Genomic DNA, 5,369 nt, shown 5'->3' with positions numbered 1-5,369 from the left:
GAAGATTTTCGTTGTGCGCGCCTTTTTATAATCTGCGAATGGGAGGAGACTTTACTCCCTCTCTTCGACCGAGCACTAATCATATTGCTGACGTGATGGAATTTTCTTACCGTTTAACCAATTATAAAGTAGGTCAATTTGCTCCACCTACAGGATATAAGTAAGAAAATGAGTCATTCGACTATTAACATATATAAACATGAGGAAGTATTAGCAAGTCCAAAGTCCATATTATAATCGGTCAGACCGATGTCAAAACCAATTAATAATACTATAAAAAGACCTATATCTCATATATCAAATAAACAATTACCTGTAAAGACGCAATTTATTTTATACTGCGCGTAGAAGCTTAATAAGTCAGAGATTCTCAAGGAAGAGTTGAGACTCTCTAATATTAGTATATATCTTTTATAACACAGGACTTCGCAAAGTTTTATTCAAATCGAACAACCAGCTGCAAATCCTGATATTTCTGCTGGATACTGGCCCAAACATAACCTTACTTTAAGATAGAGTATTGCATTAACTTGTATTTTGCATTTTAATATGTATGTTCGTATAATGGTATGCGATGTAATAAAGAGTTTCACTTATTCCAACCTTTCTTTTGTATTTTGTAATTGAAAAAGATATCGAAAAGCAATCTCAAAGCTTGAATTTGCCGTCAGTTATGAGAAGTACTCTTAGATTTTGAATCAAGAGCTTCTTGTCTGGCTTTCCAGAGATTTCAGGTGTATATTTTAATTTTCAGACGGGCATTGAATGCAGGTGCAAAAACATGAAAATTCTCTCACTTTAAATATTTTTACACCTGAAGCAGAGAGAACGCTTATTGGTTGGAATATATTTCTTCTTCTCGCTCTTACATGTGACAATAGCATAAGTTCATCTCCTTCTAGAAGATGTTTGCACGCTGAGTGCCAAGCTACAATAACTTCCGTGGGACGAAACACAATTTTTTAAACACCTTGGGCCAAAAATTATTTGTTACCATATGTTGTATTCAGATTTTTTTTCAAAAGCTGTTTACTTACATAATAAAAGCATAAAAAAAAACCGATTTGATTATTTAATTTAAGCTGCTCTTGAAAAACAAGTAATAATATCCAAATACACTTATGGTGAAATGGTAGTTTTTTCAAAGTTATTGAAAAGATAAAGTTTCGTCCCATGCAAATAACATTATTACCCTTATACAGGGGTCTCCAAATGTAGATCCAGTATCTATTAGCGATCCTAGGCCAATACCCAGTGGGCAAAAAAATTAAGGATGTCCTAGAGACGTCTTTGGGACATTCCTAAGACGTCTTTTATAACATGTCTTTTTGTCATCCAAGAGATACTCTTAAAGCGTCTAATGCAAGTACAAAAGATGTCCCGAGAACGTCCATGTCTTTAAGACGTCTTGAGGTCATTTAGGACATTGGACGTCTTAGAGACGTTGATTGGCCTGACATCCCTGGGGGACCGAAGGAACCGAATTGAGCCTCTACAAAGTACCCGTAAAGACCCCGTTGGGTCCCCATTCGGTTCCTTTTTAAAAAACTCAAAAAAGCAGCAAAATCAACTTTTAAATTGTAAAAATTCGGATTCTATGTTAAAATTCCCTATAGAAGATCACGGAATAATCGCAATAGTTTTTTTTTGCAACGGTAAAAAGCATAAAAAAATATAAGACGTATAATGCCTGTTGACTGCTATACTTCAAATGCATCATCTGTAAGTAACAGTCAACAGGCGTTATAGTATTATTTTAACTTTTTACCGCTGCAAAAAAAAAGTATTGCGATTACTCTGTGAGTTTCCAATAAACAGCAAAGAAACAACAAGATCAACTTTTAAACTGCGTTGAAATTCGGATTCTACGTTGAATTTTCTATTAGAAACTCACGGCGTAATCGCAATACTTTTTTTTGTAGCGTTAAAATTAAAAAAACTGTCAACGCAAAATTCTTAAATTTACCGACGGAACGCTTATTATCTGCTACTAACATAGACATAGGAAACAAGGGACTAGGCGTGCCACTGCGGAAGTGAGGCAATGAGGGGGGAGGTCCGCCACCTTTTGATGTCCCGCAACAAACATGGCAGCGCCCACATGTTTATATTTTCATGCAGTTTGTCGGCAAAAATGCTCGTGCGCATAATCAAATGGCACATCGTAAGATGGCGGCTCTCCCCACTCATGGAATTCCTTCCCCTTCCCGTGGATTCAACCCCGCCCGCCCAAGTTAGGATGACATGCCTAGTCCCGTGTTTCCTATGTCCATGGCTACTAACAGGACATAGGAAGCAAGCATGGACATAGGAAACACGGGACTAGGCATGCCATCCTAACTTGGGTGAGCGGGGTTGAATCCACGGGAGGGGGGGATTCCATGAGTGGGGAGAGTCGCCATCTTACGATGTGCCATTTGATTATGCGCACGAGCATTTTTGCCGACAAACTGTGCATGAAAATATAAACATGCGGGCGCAGCCATGCTTGTCGCGGGACATCAAAAGGTGGCGGACCTCCCCCCTCATTGTATCACCCCCACAATGGCATGCCTGCGGCCCATGTAAATGACAGGTATTTTATTTTTTTAAAGTTTTTAAATGCTGCAAGAAAAAGTATTGCGATTACACCGTGAGTTTCTAATTCAAATTTTAACGTAGAATCCAAATTTCAACAATTTAAAAGTTGATTTTGCTGTTTTTTTTAGTCTCCATTACGTTCTTTCGGCCCACTAGGGCAGAGCTTGAAATACAAAGTATTTGAACTAAGTAATTGTCGATAATTGTTTACAAATCAATGTTTTCGATATCAATAATACTAAATAATTTTTAAAAATATGAATATTAAGAAAAATAATTGGTCAATAATAAATTCAAGACGTTCAAAATATAAGAGTTTTTCTTTCAAATCGAGAATCTGTAAATATAAATCATTTCAGAATAAAAGTTCGAAAATAGAAAAAATTAAAAACTTAAAAAATTTATGACTTAAAATTCAAAGGAAATGAAATGGCATTAGCGCTTTTAAATAAAAATAATTTTTAATTTGATACTACTTTAAAGTATATTGAATGTTTCAAAGTCACAGCTGTTTAAAATGCAGAATTTGAAATTTTCGAAAACACTTTAAAAATAAAAAGTAAATTTTTATTTTTTTTTTCAAAAGTTTTGAAAAACGCTATCGCAACTGAAAGGGAAAAATTCTTTGCATTGGTATTAACAGATCGTATTATAGATTTAAAAAATGATTATGTTTTTAATATCAGGTAATAGAAGCTCAAGGACGCGTGACTTTCTTGCTACTTTTAAATTTAATTTGAAATTTAAATTGTGAATTATTTATAAACGAAACAATTTGTAGGGAATTTAAATTGTAAGTATAAAAAATTACAATTGCATTGAATATTTTATTTAACAATATTAAAGTAACGAAAACAAAACATTTATTATATTAATTCATAATTCTGAATTTTAGCGTGAAGTTTAGTAAAGAAATAAGGGTCTCGAGTTTAAGGGCAAAACATCTCCCGGCGGCAAAAAATAAGGTAAAGGGTTTTGGCAGTTCTGCTTCAAAACTGAGTAGATTCGACCTACCCAGTGGGCACAAAACTATGAAAATCCCCAGAACGTCCTTGGGACAGGCGATGCGTTTGAAGTGTAGCAGTCACAGGCGTTATACGTCTAATATTCTGTTTTAACTTTTTACCGTTGTAAAAAAAAACAATTGCGATAATTGCGTGAACTCCTATGAGGAATTTTAACGTAGAATCCGAATTTCAACAATTTAAAAGTTGATTTTGCTTTTTTTCGAGTTTTTAAAAAAGGAACTGAATGGGGACCCAATGGGGTATTTACAGGTACTTCGTAGAGGTTCAATTCGGTTTCTTCGGTCCGCCAGGCTAGTAACAGGTTACGAACATGCGAGTAACTATGTCATCCTCCATACGCTAGAACAATTCTGCGACAGTTCTAGAACGCGGTGACAACCGATCTATAACATTTCTAGAACTGAATTACAAATGTTGTATAACAAATCTTTAACAGATCTAGAAGGCTGTGACAACTGATCGGTAACAATTCCAGAACTTTGGTACGCTGCACTGTAAAAAATCTAGAACAACTATATAACAATTCTAGAACTGTTATTTATCAAATATGGAACAGTGTTATGTACCACTCACAGAAATAGGATATCCCGGGATATTCGAGTTGACTCCATTTATGTCTCGGGTTATTCCAGGGATAACCCGTCGGAAGATCCTGCGAGGCTGAAATTTTGATATCCTCATGGATATATTTTCATCCGGGATAGTGCGTACGCAGTCCCGACTAACAAAAATTATACGTCTGAGATATACAAATTAGGGATATTCGCAAGGGTCAGCTCGATCATAGTGTTAGCGAACTAATCTTTGTTCCCAATTTGTTCTAGAACACACTTGTAAAAGGGTTCTAGAACTTTGATATAACACTGTTATGGCATAATTCTAAAATAAACTTGAAAGAAAATATTATAGAACGTCTGTGATCAGTTTGTTCTAGAACAATCCCATAGCCACTGTTACAGAACAGTGCTGTCACATAGTTCGAGAAGAGTTCCGTCACAATTTTGTTACATTGTTCTAGAACACTGTTATCTTTTTGTCCTAGAACAGTTTGGTCACAATTTTGCCACAGTGTTCTAGAACGCTGTTACCTTTTTTTCTAGAACAGTTCCGTTAACATCTTGTAAAAACTGTTATAGAACACAGTTCCTTTTTTGAGCTGGAACAGTTACGGAACGTGTTTGCTGGGAAAGTGTCCGCGCTTATACAGCACCCTAATCAAGGTAAGAAAAATTTGAGCAGGTAATGCAACGAAATTACGATTCTCTCCTTTTGATACCTGAAAATAAATACAAAGGCTTTTTCTAATCTTTCTTTTCTCTTTTTTATTTTTTCTAAACATTTTTTTCTTTTTTATGAAAATTATTATTTTTTTGTTTATAAGTTGCCCAATTTCATAGTTGGATTCTTGGTTTTAATTATAATCATTATACAGATTATAATTTTATATACAATTTTGGCGGCAAATTTAAACTCATTTCATACATAAACTTATTTCTGAAAACATGTACGAAATGTATAAGAATTCCAATTGAACTTTAAAGAATTCAGGATAAATTACGAGGGTAGTTCAATAAGTCCTTAGAATGAAGTATAAAAAAAATTTTTTTTGGGTAAATTTTTTTCTATTTTTCAACATAATCTCCTTGGAGCTCTATACATTTGGTCAATCGCTTTTCAAGTTTTTTTAATCCTTCAGAAAAATGCGTTTTCGGAAGTTCCTCAAAATAAGCACTTACAGAGGCAATGACGTCTTCGTTGTCT

This window comes from Belonocnema kinseyi, chromosome 6 (genome assembly GCF_010883055.1).
Source record: "Belonocnema kinseyi isolate 2016_QV_RU_SX_M_011 chromosome 6, B_treatae_v1, whole genome shotgun sequence".
NCBI lineage: Eukaryota > Metazoa > Arthropoda > Insecta > Hymenoptera > Cynipidae > Belonocnema > Belonocnema kinseyi.
This window is presented reverse-complemented; position numbering follows the sequence as displayed.